Source organism: Aotus nancymaae, unplaced genomic scaffold (genome assembly GCF_030222135.1).
Source record: "Aotus nancymaae isolate 86718 unplaced genomic scaffold, 86718_ANA_hifiasm-v0.15.2.pri h1tg000049l, whole genome shotgun sequence".
Taxonomy (NCBI): Eukaryota; Metazoa; Chordata; class Mammalia; order Primates; family Aotidae; genus Aotus; species Aotus nancymaae.
This window is the reverse complement of record NW_026988463.1, coordinates 34,473,404-34,490,129: the sequence shown is the minus strand read 5'-3', so window position 1 is coordinate 34,490,129 and position 16,726 is coordinate 34,473,404.

Sequence of the window (16,726 nt, the reverse complement as noted above, 5' to 3'; positions counted from 1 at the left end):
TCATTGTAGAAATGAGAGGCTGAATATCTTTTTCTAATTTTGCTTTTGAAATATAATTGTATTTTGGAGAATTGTTACATTGTGGTTTTCTTGGCATTCTGGTTTCTTTCTAATGAGCTAAAGGTTTCTACTCAGGCTTCTGATCTTCTCTCAGACCTTCGGAAAGCTCAGGGGTAGGAGCCTCCCTGCCCTCCACTCTCATCAGTGTGCACACTCCGTGGGCAGTCGCATCTGGGCCTGTCACATCAGCTCCCCCTAGGATACTGCGCCTTAGATGCAGCTTCAGACCCATGCACAAAACCACCTCCCAGCTGCCCTTCCTGGACAACCCACAGGTACCTAATTTACTGGGTGGAAATCCAGGCTCACCCTGCATCTTCTCCCCCGTCTTCGCTACTCTAGAACTAGAAGGTCCTGTGTCTCATCCAAAGGCGCCAGTCATCTGCTTTCCCTGTTAGAAGCCCAGGACTCATCCCCAAGGTCTCTCCCTCACTCCACACACATAGGGAGACACGAGTCCTGTGGGTTCTTTCACATGAGTCTCACCTGATCCACTTGTTCCCACCTTGGAGAAAGACTCCACTGCGCATGCCTGCATCTCTACTCACACTGGTTCACCCTCTAAGCAGTACCTCAATCTGCCTCTCTCTCCATTCTCACTCTGAAGCCTCAGCAGGGCCCTGTTCTCTCCTGCCTGGATTGGTCTGATGGGCTTCCCAACTACTCTCTTTCTCTCCCATCCATCCCCTCCACCCCTGCTAGCTAGGGCTATGCTAGGAGGCCAGTTAGATCACATCAATCTCCACACAAGGTCTTTCAGTGGCCCTCACAGCTCCAGAGCTTAAATCAATCAGCACACATGGCTCCTTTGGTTCTGGCTCTGCTTCCTGCCTAGATTCACCCCATGCTCCCCTCCAGCTCTTCACCACATCTCTACTTATTTATATAAATTGTTTTGAGAGGCGTCTCATTCTGTCACTCAGGCTGGAATGCAGTGGTGCAATCACAGCTCACTGCAGCCTTGAACTCCAACCTGCCTCAGCCTCTGGAGTAGATGGCAGTATAGGTACACAGCATCACAACTGGCTTTTTATTTTTTCTGTACAGACAGGACCTCACTATGTTGCCCATTTTACCCAGGCTGATCTCCAACTCCTGTCCTTTAGCAATCCTCCCACCTCAGCCTCAGCCTCCCAAAGTGCTGGGATTATCATATATATACTTTGCTTCTCACTTTTGATTAGTGTAAAAAGCCTAGACTGGTTAGAAATTCTGAATTTAAATCCATGCTCTGTGACACTGGATGTTCACTTTTCTTTTTCTGAACTTCATCTGAAAACTTCATTTTCTTTTTTTTTTTTTTATTGCATTTTAGGTTTTGGGGTACATGTGAAAAACATGCAAGATTGTTGCATAGGTGCATACGTGGCAGTGTGATTTGCTGCCTTACTCCCCTTCACCTATATGTGGCATTTCTCCCCATGCTATCTGTCCCCAACTCCCCACCCCCCGCTGTCCACCCCCACTCCCCACCAACAGACCCCAGTGTATAGTGCTCCCCTCCCTGTGTCCATGTGTTCCCATTGTTCAACACCTGTCTATGAGTGAGAACATGCGATGTTTGATTTTGTGTTCTTGTGTCAGTTTGCTGAGAATGATGGTTTCCAGGTTCATCCATGTCCCTACAAAGGACACGAACTCATCGTTTTTCATGGCTGCATAATATTCCATGGTGTATATGTGCCACATTTTTCCTGTCCAGTCTATCATCGATGGACATTTGGGTTGGTTCCAGGTCTTTGCTATTGTAAACTGTGCTTCAATGAACATTCGTGTGCATGTGTCCTTATAGTAGAATGATTTATAATCCTTTGGATATATACCCAGTAATGGGATTGCTGGGTCAAATGGAATTTCTATTTCTAGGTCCTTGAGGAATTGCCACACTGTCTTCCACAATGGTTGAACTAATTTACACTCCCACCAGCAGTGTAAAAGTGTCCCCACTTCTCCACATCCTCTCCAGCATCTGTTGTCTCCAGATTTTTTAATGATTGCCGTTCTAACTGGTGTGAGATGGTATCTCAATGTAGTTTTGATTTGCATTTCTCTAATGACCAGTGATGATGAGCATTTTTTCATATGCTTGTTGGCCTCATGTATGTCTTCTTTTGCAAAGTATCCATCCATATCCTTCGCCCATTTTTGAATGGGCTTGTTTGTTTTTTCTTGTAAATCTGTTTTAGTTCATTGTAAATTCTGGATATCAGCCCTTTGTCAGATGAGTAGGCTGCAAAAATTTTTTCCCATTCTGTTGGTTGCTGATTCACTCTATTGACTGTTTCTTTCACCGTGCAGAAGCTGTGGAGTTTGATTAGGTCCCATTTGTCTATTTTGGCTTTTGTTGCCAATGCTTTTGCATGGTACTGGTACCAAAACAGAGACATGGACCAATGGAACAGAACAGAGGCGTTGGAGGCAACACAACATATCTACAGCCATCCGATCTTTGACAAACCTGATAAAAACAAGCAATGGGGAAAGGATTCCCTGTTTAATAAGTGGTGTTGGGAAAACTGGCTAGCCATATGCAGAAAGCAGAAACTGGACCCCTTCCTGACACCTTACACTAAAATTAACTCTAGATGGATTAAAGACTTAAACATAAGACCTAACACCATAAAAACACTAGAAGAAAACCTAGGCAAAACCATTCAGGACATAGGCGTAGGCAAGGACTTCATGACCAAAACACCGAAAACTTCATTTTCATCTGAAAAATGGAAATACAACCTGTCACCCAGGAAAGTCTTTTAAGGACTGAAGATTTGTTTAAAGCATGTAGCTCAGAGTAGGTATACAATACACAATGGCCATCATCATCTTATTAGTCATTACCCAATGATTATGAAGCTTCGCTTGTTCTTCTCTCGAGATAAGTTAATTTGAGCAATATGTTTCCATACTGCCCGCTCCCCATGTCTCTCTTTTCTGATGTCATCTCACATACTCGGTGATGGTGCTGGTCAATTGTGAGTGTACATTCACATCTGGGTCTTTAGCTCCAGTTCTTCAGCCACCTCTGTGGCCTGGCATAAAAGATTCATAAGACAAGGTGGGTGAGGTTGGGTGCAGTGGCTCATGCCCATAATCCCAGCACTTTGGGAGGCCCAGGCAGGTGGATCACGAGGTCAGGAGATCGAGACCATCCTGGCTAACACTGTGAAACCCTGTCTCTACTAAAAATACAAAAAAATTAGCTGGGCGTGGTGGTAGGAGCCTGTAGTCCCAGCTACTTGGGAGGCTGAGGCAGGAGAATCGCTTGAACCTGGGAGGCAGAGGTTGCAGTGAGCCGAGATTGCATCACTGCACTCCAGCCTGGGCAACAGAACGAGACTTTGTCTAAAAAAAAAAAAAAAAAGAGACAAAGTGGATGAAAAGATGTGGCACCAGAGGCATAACTAATCCAGAGAAAGGCCACTGGGAGCACTTCTGGACCTACCAAGTACACAAAATTGTGTATTCAAAAAAAGACTAATCAGAGACTCAAAAGAATGCAACCATTTGTCTTATCTACTTATGACCTGGAAGCCCCCTCCCACGATTTGAGTTGTCTTTCCTTTCTGGACAAAATCAAGGCACATCTTACACATATTGATTGATGGCTCACATCTCCCTAAAACATGTAAAAGCAGGCTGTACCCCAACCACCTTAGACACATGTCCTCAAAACTTCCTGAGGGTATGTCACGTCCATAACCTTGGCAAAATAAACTTTCCAAATTTATGGAGATCCGTCTCAGATATTTTGGGTTCACAGTGGAAAAACTTACTCTCGAAGTCCTCAGCCTCCTGCTGGACAGTGCTGACTCAAGTCTTCTTTGGTGATCCCAGGGAGTTCTCATCAGACCCCTTCCGGTGGAAGAGCACGCGGGTATTCAGTATCTTCGGCATACACAAGTGTGTGTGTTTGCTTTACTGCATGGCATTAAGAAGTCTAAATAAAAGAGGTTTTCTTTTCTTGACAATCTAAACCAAATGGTCCGTGAATCCTGCAAGTAACTACTCACTAAATGTGTTATGTGCAAAGTACAGGTAAAATGAGGGTCTTTTCAGGGTATTGCTTAGAGTGGAAGTCAAGGGACCTCAGCTCTGGCATTAAAATTGATCCTTCATTTGGAGGGTGATACTGGGGAGAAGGGGCAGGAAACAAGAGAGTTGTTCACTAACAGCATGAGGGAAAGAGGGTAAATATCCTATGGAAGGCAAATTTCAGCAAATGGCAATTAATATTTAGAAGTAAGTTCTGTGGCACTAGGTGGGATCAACCCTGGCCTCATTTGGCCATTTCTGCAGACCGGCCAAATCTAGGTAAATTCTGGCAGTGATACTCTGTGTAATCCTTAAAATTTACCACCATCGAATGCCTGACTACAGAGGCATGATCTAGAACTCTAATATAGTGAATCTAATATGGTGGACATTTGGAAATGCCCCTAGAATATCTCAAAATTAGGCTTCAGATAGCAAATTGTGGTTGGTTTTTTTGATGTACTTTCCCTCATACATTTTTCGTCCTGGGAGTGGGGGGTTTGGAGGTAACGACTGCTTTGCCACACTGATGAATCAATACAGTGGTAAAAGGCAGGTGCTAAAAATAGGTTCTCTAATTAATTATGCTCCTACATAAGTTAAAAAGAAATCTGAAAATTTTAGTGGACAACTACTTCTTCTGAAACTACTTTTAAGGTTAGATTTCTTTATTAGTTTCTCTTTGATACTCATTTCATCCCTTTACAGCATGCCTCCCCTCCCCCACCTACTCATGGTTCCACAGCTAGAGCAGCAGTACTAGGAAAAAATAAAGTCCATTCCATTTTCAATTTAAAGAATCCTACTTCCAATTTTATGGAAAACTAAATTAAAAACCAAAACTAATGGAAACTATCCGTTTGTAAATCCTTACCTTGATCATAAACTTGTGCTCTATTTTCTTCGCCAAAGCATTCACACTCCAGGGTCTCATCATTTAGGTCTAAGTCTTCTGTAACTGTGTCATTCAATTTATAGCACTTTCCTTTTCCATGCCCCATAGAACCCAGAGATCAGACAAACACGATAAGGTTAAAAACAAGCAACCTCATCCCCACCTTTTATTTCTATGCTCTGTTTACAAATAAAGCAGCTACCTACCATTTTAAACATCTAAGAAAAATGTAGCAACAATTATTTCAATTTATAGAATAAACTTTTCAAATTGAAAGGGTAACCAGTTACATCAAGCTTGAAAAACTGAGAATGAAATGAGGTCAAAGAACAAAGCCAATGTGTCCTGCACCATAAAGGTGAGTGTGGATGATAAGGAAGGCAGAGAGAGCAGGGGAGAGGCTGCTGGCTGGTTAGATGAGTGCACACCATCTCCCAAGATCCTCCCAACCTGTCCTTCATGAAGGAATAGCAGGGGCCTGTGTGTGCTGCCCATTGTATATAATGACACTAAGTGCGTAGTTTTCTGAGGGTATCTTTTTATTTTTGGGGACCCTCCACCTTTCTGGATCTACACTTGGCCCATCGTCACCAATTTCCAAAGAGGAATTCTGCCAAGCCATTCCCGAAACTGTAAGGCTAATTTTTGTATTTTTAGTAGAGACAGGGTTTCACCATGTTGACCAGGCTGGTTTTGAACTCCTGACCTTGTAATCCTCCCACCTCAGCCTCCCAAAGAAAAGTTACCTTTATTTGTTCATCATATTTAGTGGATCATCTAATCTCCCAGTCAAATCCAAATCTCATTAGGTCAATTACCAAGACACCAGGCTAAGGCTTAATGTAGGTCCTTTCCACTGAAACAGAATTCACAGACACAAGCAAATACAAAGAAAAAAAAACTCACCAACCCCAATCTATGACGTAACTTTGAACTTGATAAATGAATGTGTAAAGGTGATTTTAATGAATTATTGTATACTACTCCTACTGCACGTATCTTCATCTTCCTTCTAAATGGTCATGACCCCAAATCTCCTTCCTGGTTATAAAGTGATGTGGTAGAAAGATTCCTTTTGTTTTTGTGGCTTTTTGACTACAGTCCCCTGAAGAGACAATACAACGCTCATTGCATTTTAGGGGTCTCTTCCCCAGAACTAACCTTTGGAGGGCATTTATTGGAATGGCAAATCTTCCTTTAATTAGAGTGGATGTGAATACTGAAAACACCTATATGCATAGACTCAAATGTGAAGAACAACAATTTTCAAGTGTGCTTCAACATCTTTGAGGCTTCTAGGCCTCAAAGGGGCCCCATGAATTCCCTTGCTCCCTGCCTGGTTTGTTCCTCTGTTGGCTGAACCAGTGTCCCCTATCAATCCTCAACCTTACGTGTCTCCAGCCCCTGCCAGCCCATAACACAAACAAGCCAACCACATCCTCCCACAGGCACCAGAGGCCACCACACCCCCTTGTTCCTATAAAGCCTGCCTCTGTGTCCCTCCGCTTTACTCTGTTCCTGAATGCACCCCTCATGTGGCTCTGCCTGGTGCGTAGCCATGAGGATATGTCACTCACAAACTGCTGTTGATGACATCTGTCTAGTGCAAGTGTCATGTTTTCAGCTACCTTGTGCTGCTTAGGGTGGGGCATTCTTCCTTCACCAGCATGGTGAACGATGATGATAGAATGGGGTGCAGCTGGGAGCCACCAGCAGCCAGGTGATGGGTAAACCATTTCTAGAAAGGATCTTGGCAAAGCACCACAGTATTCACTAAAGTTAATCCCTTCCACTGCACAGATCAACTTGTTTTTGACATGAAGTTTGTTTCATTTGAGAAAGCACTGGATCACTGAGTACCAAGTAGATTCTTCCCTATGCTATATTGCGTGGCAGCAGGCTGACCTCCCACTGATAATCAGAGTCAATTTTCCCTGCAGGTTGTGAATTTTTCTCTTCTGAATAGTTTCTTGGCACCAGAAATAAAAGTGATCAGGCAGCAACTATAGCTGAAAGTTCAATGAGACTCTTAGGCCCACTGAATTTCCTTCTGGAAGCTGGGACCTCTTAACATGTAGAGCTTGAAATTGCAGGGACCAGAGCACAAATTTCAAGTGAGTCACAAAGGGTCATGAAGAAGGTAGTACCGTCTCTATTTTCCATCCCTTACACCAAGTGAAGACACAGCAGTGTTACGTAACAATAATTGATTTAAGGTGTATACTCTATCTTGGAAAATAATACCCATGGTAAATTAAAAATGGCTGAAGATTTTTTGCTACTGGTCCCACTGAGATGTCATTGAGAGGGAGAGTCTATTTTCCTTCCTTCTGAATTTGGGTCAGGTCTGACTCGTGCAGTTAATAGTGTGCTACAAAAGTGATACCCCACGAGGCTGGGCACAGTGGCTCATGCCTATAATTCTAGCACTTTGAGAGGCCAAGGCAGGTGGATCCTTTGAGTCCAGGAGTTCAAGACCAGTCTGAGCAACATGGTAAAACCCCATCTCTACAAAAAAATGCAAAAATTAGCCAGATGCAGTAGCAGGAACCTGTAGTCCTACCTAATCAGGAGGCTGAGATGGGAGGATCACCTGAGCCTGGGAGGTTGAGGCTGCAGTGAGTTGTGACTGTGCCGCTGCACTCCAGCCTGGATGACAGAGTGGGAGGCTGTCTCAAAAATTTAAATAAATAAATAAATAATAAAACAACTGATGAGATAACGAAAATCTATTATATACCACAGAACCCTATGCAGCCATAAAAGAAAGGCACTTCCTTGGCAGCAACATGGATGGAGCCGCAGGCCATTACATAAGTGAACTAAGGTCCTAACAGAAAACCAAATGCCGCACGTTCTCACTTACAAGTGGAAGCTAAACTATGAATACACCCGAACATAAAGAAGGGAACAACCGACACTGGGAATAACTACCAGAACAAAAAAAAAAAAAAGGGAGGGGGAGCATGTGCTGAAGACCCACCCTGTGGGGTCCTCTGTTGGGATCCCAAGCCCTGAGGCAATCAACAGATGTAACTAACCTGCATGCGTACCTATTTATCTATAATAATAACAGTGAAGAGCATTAAAAGAAAAAGTCAAAGTTAGAAGCAAAGAAAATAATAAATGAAAAAACACAATCTATAATTATCCAAACAATTCATGACTGTCACAAACACAGAATGAGGACCCAATAGACAGAATGAGGCAGCCAAATACTCAACCCAACATGATATGTAGGGAACATGTTTTTCAAAACACCAAAAAGATACCATAATGGGAAAGGGAGAGTCTGGTTTAATCAATGATTTTGAGAAAACTGAATATCCACAGGCAAAACACTGATATAGGACCCTTACATTGCACAATACACAAAATCAGCACAAAATGAATTAAAGACCTAAATTCAATCTTGAAACTGCAAAGGTCCTATAAGAAAACATAGGTTGGGCATATATTTTAGAAAACCTGTATCTACACACTTGGGCTGCAAAAGGTAAAAATAATCATAACACTAAAGGGAAAATTAGGGGAACTACACCCATAGACAATGCAGTGGCTTGGCTCTGTGTGTGTGTGTTTTGTGGGGGAGGAGGTTTGGATTAAAAAATTACTGCTAACATGCAAATATAAACAATGACACTATTGACACTTTAGAACTTCTACGGGGGAAGGAAATAATGAAACGATGCATCCTAAAGACTGGGAGAGAATTATAAAAAATTCCACCTCTGAAAGAGGTTGTTATCTAACACCTACAATAAACTGACACTACTGAGTGAAAAACAACAAAAATAACAACAAATACCCAAGCTAAGAGGATCTGAATAGACATGTGTTTAAAGAAGACAGGAAATTGAAATTGACTCACAGGTAACAGCTTCTGAATATGACTAATCTTCACAAAAATGTGAGTCAAAACCATACTCAGGTACCATATAATTCCACTTAGAAAGAATATTATAAAAGACAGAAATCAAAATTGTTGAAGACAATGGCTGGTGTAGACTTGCAGAAAGGAAAACTCTTGTACCCTCTTTGTGGAAATGTAAATTAGTATACATGCTATGCAAAACTGTTGGAGGCTCCTTATGAAAGTAAAATTTCAAAGTAAAACTGCCACTTCAGGTAGCAATCCCACCACTGGGTACACATTTAGAGAAAACGAAATCCCTGTGTTGAAGAGGTATCTGCCTTCCCATGTGTCTTGAAGCACTAATCACAATAACCAAGATACGGAATCAATCGACCTATCCATCCACAGGTGAAGGGATAAAGAAACTGCAGTATATATACACGATGGAACATACTTCAGTCATATCACTTCAGGAAATCACATGATCTGCAGTCATGTGGAGAAACCTGAAGACAATTAGGTGAGATGAAATGAGCCTGCTAGAGAGAAACCCACGCTGCATGACATTAGGCAAATAGAATCCAAAAAAACACTGTCTCCTAGAAGCAGAACTTTCAAGAGGGGTTACTAGAGGCTGGAGAGAGGAGGGATTGGTAACGGGTACAGAGTGACACTCAGAGAAGAGGAATCCACTGCGGTGTTCTATTCCACAGCAGGGTGAACACGGTCAACAATGTCTAAGGGAATTTTTCCAAATCAGCTGGAAAGGATGGTTCTGAATGTTCTCTCCACAGAGAAACAGTAACCATGGAAGGTCACAGACATGCCAGATGCTATGATTTGATCATGAAACTGCGTATACATATATCAAAATGTCCCTTGCACTCTCTGGTTATATACATATACTCTACAGCAATGAAACTGCCATCAAATCTTGGTAGTACTCATTCTAACTGGAGTGAGACAGAACTTGAGTGTGGTGTTCATTTATGTTTTTGTGTGCAGTAGCCGCGTGGAGAATCTTCTCTTTTACCTGTGCATCAACCTTATGTTTTCAGGTCCTCTACCCAGTTTTACACATCAAATTAAAAACAAATTCACAATAACTTGGCAAATACAACTAATCACACACACACACACACACACACAATCAAAACCACCACTCAGATTCCATCTCACTCTAGATGGGATGCATACCACAAAAAAAGTTGAAACATATTAAAAGACAAAAAATGATGGTGTAGATTTCCACAGAGGGGAACTTGTCTTCACAATTTGTGGGAATGTAAACAGTATCCACACTAAAGAAACCACTTGGAGGTTCCTCCAAACCTTAAACCTAAGCTATCATTTCATCCAGCAATTCTACTACTAGGCATATATACAGAGTACATGAAAGCAAGCCACGGAAGAGATCATCTGCATTCCCAGGTGGAATCCAGCTCTATGCAGAATAGCCAAGATAAGAAATCAGCATACCTGTCCATCCATAGATGAAAGGATAAAGGAACTGTCCCATGCGTAGACACTGGAATCCTCTTCAACCAGAAAAATGCAATGAAATCCCATCATGGGAACTAATGGTTGCACCTGGAGGACATGATGGTAAGTGAAATGAGCCAGGCAGAGATAGACAACCTTTGCATCCTCTCACTCATGCAGAAGCTGAGAAACTTTACCTAAAAGACCTAGAAAGCATAATCATGGTTACCAGAGGTTAGGGGGAGGAAGGGGAATGGGCAGGGATTGGAAATGGGTACAAAGTTCCATATAGATGAGAGGCAGGAAATCCTGTTCTTCTATTCCACAGCAGGGTGACCAGGGTTAACAGTATCATTGCATCTTCAAAACAGCCTGAAGAAGGATATGGAAGCTTCTCGCCACAAAAGAATAAACAATGGTACAAAATAACAGAGACACTAAACACCCTGATTTCATCATTCTACAATGTACGTAAAGACCAAAACATTGCACTCTACCCTCTCATTGTATTCCTTTACTGTTTGGCAAATTTGTTTAAATAAATATAAATACATGATGCTAAAATTCACATGGGACCATGAAACACCCTGAATTTCTTCCAAAGCAATCCTGAGACAACCAGACTACATCAGATATATCTCATCCACTGATTTCAAATTTCATGGAAAACCTGGGGACCTGCTTCCATACATAATGGTGGAACACAAGAGTGGACCCAGAAGTAAACCCACACACCAAAAACTATCTGATCCTCAACAGAATCCACAACAATAAGCAATGGGGAAAGCATGCCCTATTCAATCAATGGTGCTGGAATAAGTGGCTAGCCATAGGCAGAAGACTAACGCTGGGCCCCACCTCTACCAGGCACAAAAAGAAACTCCAGATGAATAAAATATTTAAATGGAAGACCTCAAACTATTAAAATCCTTCAAGAGAACATACAAAATACCTTTCTCCACATAGGCTTTGGCAAAGAATCTATTTGGCTATGTCCCCAAAGGAAATCACAACAAAAATTGACAAGTCAGGCTCAATACTCTAAAGAGCTGCTACCCAGCAAAATAAATTAGCAACAGAGTAAACACACAGCCTACAGAGTGGGAGAACATGTGCCCAAACTGCATCTGACCAAGGTCTAATATCCAGAATCTTCAAGGACCTTATGCCAATCATTCAGCCAAAAACAACAAAAAATCCCATTAATACATGGGCAAGGGATGAGAACACACACTTCTCAAAGGACAATGTGCAAGTGACCAACAATGAGGAAAGCATGCTCAAACTCACTCATCAACAGAGAAATGCCAAGCAAAAGCAGGTCGAGACACCATCCCACACCACCCAGAATGGCAATGACTATGCAGACAAACAGAACAGATCCTGATGAGGCAGCTGAGGAAAGGAAATGCTGATATAGTCTTGGTGGGGAGGCAAACTAGTACAGACACTGTGGAAAGCAGTTTGGAGATTTGTCAAGGAACTAAGAACTACCATCCAACCCAGCAATCCCACTCCTGAGGATCTACCCAAAGAAAATATATCCTTCTATCCAAAAGACACAGGCACTTGTATGTTCACGGCAACATCATTCACAATGGCAAAGAAATGGAAATCAACCTAGGTACCGTATATACCATAAAACACTACACAACCACACACACACAAAAATCACTTTTTTGGCAGCAACATGGATGGAGCTACAGGTCATTATCCTAAGTGAACTAAGGACAGAACAGAAATCCAAATGCTACACATTCTCACTTATAAGTGGGAACTAAGCTATGAATGTTCCTGATCATAAAGAAGGGAACAACAACACCAGAATGACCACCAGACCAAACAGAATATGCAAATGGGAGGGAGGGGGCGTTGCATCCTGAAGACACACCTTGTGCATCCTCTGCTCGCTGCCTGGGTCATGGGATGGTTGGGACCCCAAGCCTCAGTATCATACAATCAACAGATGTAACTAACCTGTGTGTGTACCCTTTAATCTAAAATAAAAGTAGAAATTATTACACACACACACATACACACACAAAGAAGCTTAAGAGCTACATAAACAACAACAACAACAACAATATATATATAAATATGTAAAACCTATAGTGATCCAAACAATCCCTTACTGGCAAACACACAGAAAGACTAACTTACGGACAAAATGAGAAAGCCAAAAACAGCCCAAAATTTCATATGGTGAATGCATTTTTCAAGAGAACACCAAATATCACAACAGTGAAGAGAGAAGTCTGTTCTGTAACTGTCTTTGAGTAAAATGAATTTCTACCGGCAAAACAGTGAAATGGGCCCTCATGTTACACAACACACAAAAATCAATATAAAGTACATTAAAGATCTCCAAACCCAAAAACGCACAATTCCTAGAAGAAAACATAGGGTGAGCGTTTACTTCAGTGAAACTTGAATCTATGCACACAGATTGCCAAAAGGAAAGAAAACAAAAGGGAAAAGCAGGAGAAAAAACCCACAGACAATGTAATCTTTTTTCCCTTTTTTGTGATGAGACACCAAAATCACTACGTACACACGCAAATATAAACATGTAGGACTATAGAAACCTTTAGGTTTCATTCATGGGAATGAAACCAATGAACTGCAAGAGAAGATTTCCTACAGATTTGGAGACAGATTTGAAAAACTGTAACTCTGATAGCAGTTGTTATCTAACATGTCCAAGAAACTAACATCACTGTGTCTGGGGGGAAAAGAAAAGACAAAACAAAACAAAACAAAACAAAAAAAACAACACTAATGCTGAAGCTAAAACTGGGCAAAGGCCCTTAATAGACATTTCTGAAAAGATGACATGAATTGACTAACAAGTCAAAAAGAAGTTGCTCAACTTTATCATTTCTCCCACAAAGGTAAGTCCAAACCACAGATCCTCTGGGATCCTGGAGAATGTGAATTCTGACTCAGTAGGTCTGGAGTGAGCCTGCGATTCTGCATTTCTAAAAGGTTCCTCCCCACCAAAATCCACATACGTGTATTAATTACCAAGTTAATACAAACGGTCAAAAATAAAAGGGGAAGCCATTAGGAGATAACCTCAGTCTTCCTCCTCATCCTCCTCCTCCACTGCATAGGTTAAAGGATGGTCCTCAGCATCTTGATCCCCCAGGTCACCAATACCAACTCCAAAACTCATACCAGGAATGTCCTTCCCTTTTCTCCTTCCTTCAGGCCATAATGGGTGTCTATTTTTCCAGCATCTTTCTCCCAACCTGTCCCGATTCAGCCAACCTCTGTATCTGCCTCCCTGGGACAAAAGGTCAAACTCACATGCACCCCGAGCAGGAGAAACAGCAGCTGCCACGTAGACTGTCCCCAGCAGTGCTCAGCGATGGGCACCAGGTTCACGATGCCAGTGGGGAGTGGCACTGTTATTGCATCCTGTGAGGATGGAGTGGTTGTCCAGGCACAGACAGACAATCACACAGCAGGAACAAATGCACATGCTGAAATTTAACCAAGATAGAATTATGGACACTTGGGGAATAAAGGCCACAATTGCAGAAACGAGTGCCTCAATAATTAGAGAACTGAGGCTGTCTCTGCCATAGCCAGGATTCCTCTCTCCTTCATCTTCCTCAGTTATCAAAGAGATTCTATTAGGGTGTAATCAAAGGATGCTGGGGCCTGCTACTCACTCCCAAAAAACAGCAGCAAGCATTTTCCTGGGGAGAAAAAAAATGCTCAGAAGGATGGTGTTAGATTTAGCCATAAACTAGATTGTGTGGCAGGAGGGAGTTACTACTCTGGCTGGTACCAGCAGGCCATCCCCCTTTAATCACTCAGAAATTGGGGGAGCTAATCTGGGGAAAGGTACCAACACCTGTTCATCAATGTCTCAGTCCTGTGTGGTCACAGGTCTGTGTGAGGTCTCAGCAGCTGCCTCCCTCAAGGTCTCCCCAGGGTGAACCCGGGGGCAGGAAAAGAGGGGAAGTTGATTTGCATAAAGAACTTTTTTATCCTGTTGGGTCTGGGGAGGCATGAAAAGGCCCTGAGGAAAAAAAACCCCTGCTGAGAAGCCTGAAGACACTTAGCCTTCGTGAGTGTCCTCACCATGGCCTGGACATGTAGTCACCATGCTTCTCCTGGGACTACTTGCTTATGGCTCGGGTCAGGGAAAGGGACTCTATCCTTGCGGGGACCACAGAAAACAGGGTCCAGGTTACTCTCATCCTTATGATAGCAACTGTGTCTCTCCTGTTGGTTTTAGGGTGGATTATCAGACTGTGGTGACCCAGGAGCCATTGCTCTCAGTGTCCCCCGGAGGGACAGTCACACTCACCTGTGGCCTTAGCTCTGGCTCAGTCTCTACCCAGTCACTACCCCAGCTGGTACCAGCAGACCCCAGGCCAGGCTCCACAAATGCTCATCTACAGCACAAACATTCACCCTTCTGAGGTCCCTGATTGCTTCTCTGCGTTTATCCTTGGGAACAAAGCTGCCCTCACCATCACAGGGGCTCAGGCAGATGATGAATCTGATTATTACTATATGCTGTATATGGGTAGTGGCATTTCCAACCTATGAGGAAGTGCAACTAAAACCTCTTTACAGAACAGTTCAGCCCTTAGAGAGGAGGGAAAGGGAGAGAGTAGAAATGGTCAACGCCACCAGCGAGGAGTCCCCTTGCTCCAATCTTATGCAGGGGTTCACTGCCAAGTGCCTCATCCAGTCTCTCCCTGGGTGTGTCCACCTCCCCAGTGTGACTTTTCCATAGCTGTGCTTCCTCTCTTCCTCTCTACCTAGAATAATGTGGAAGGAGAATTATCTACAAAATATATAAGCTCACAGCGAGTCAGAGAGACCCCAGTGCTCCTTAAGTAAGACACTTCTTATTCAAAGAGAATTAACAGGTACATGCTCATTCATTAATTTGACCATGGAGGCTGACTTAATATTTTATTTATCAATGAAGTGGAAGCATTTTCAGGGGGCTTGTTAAAAAATGCAATTCTCGGTTGGGTGCAGTGACTCACACTTGTAATCCCAGCACTTTGGGAGGCTGAGGTGAGTGGATCACAAGGTCAGGAGATTGAGACCATCCTGGTCAACATGGTGAAACCTCATCTCTACTAAACATACAAAAATTAGCTGGACGTGGTGGCGCACATATCTAATCTCAGCTAATTGAGAGGCTGAGGCAGGAGAACCCCTTGAACCAGGGAGTCAGAGGTTGCAGTGAGCTGAGATCGCACCACTGCACTCCAGCCTGAAGTCAGACTGAGACTCTGACTCAAAAAAAAAAAAAAAGCAATTCTCCAACCTAAACCTACTAAGTCAGAAACTTGTGTTGGTGCCAGATAGCCAGTATTTAACAAGCTGTACATGAGATTTTTATTAGCGTTAATGTTTGGGAAGAACCTACTTTTATTATTATAAAAATTATTCCTAGGTATCTCTGTTTAAAATGATCTCAGGTAATATTCCATGATCCTACTCTCCTAAATTCCCATTCAAGCCCCGCCCCCATCAAATACTCAGAAACAGATTTAACATCTCAAGCCAGAGCAAAAATTATAACTTGATTTATGCAGAGTTGGGAGGAATTTCTAAAAGCATACATTCTTAGGTGCCAGGTGTGGTGACTCATGCCTATAATCCCAATAATTTGGGAGGCTGAGGCAAGAGGATTGCTTGAAGCCAGGAGTTTGAGACCAGTATCTTCCACATAGCAAGACTCTATCACCATGAAACAAAAAAAAAAAGATATAAGTACCTTCAGGAATTTCAAAAACCTGTTACCTTAAGGTATATTTAGTGGTGCACATGAATATCTGTTATTGAAAACCATCCCATGGAGGACTGGCTTCCAGAATCCCTTCTTTCTCCCACTGAGCTCACCTACCTGTGGCTCTGGCTCTCAGGGTCTTTGTAGGACACAGGGCTCAGCCTTTCCCATCCTCCACCTCTTACCACAGACCACAGATTGTTCCACAGGATCACAGTTCCACTGAGATCCTCTCAGCATAGATATGTACTTGTTCTGAACAGTTTCTCTTAACATAATGCTGGCAAGACGGGAAGGACTGAGGGGTGATTGGGCCTTGGAGCCGCCATAAGATGGCAGTGACCTCACTGCTGAGCTTTGCCAGGCCAGACTCAGGCTCCCACCCTCCTCCCTTCCTCTGACTTTTTCTCCTGGCCACCAGGGGTCCAGGAGCTTCCTCCACTCAATCTGGACGTTGGGGTCACCTCAGAGAACCTCTCAATAAGACAGAGGAGGTGCTTCAGGGACTGTAACACAAGTAAAGGCAGATTTTAAGACTGTCCATTCACAGAAAACCCTGTGAAAAGAAACAAACCAACCCTACTTGTGTCTGTGCACCTGAGTCCTCAGGACTGTTTTCCTGATCTCCTGGCTG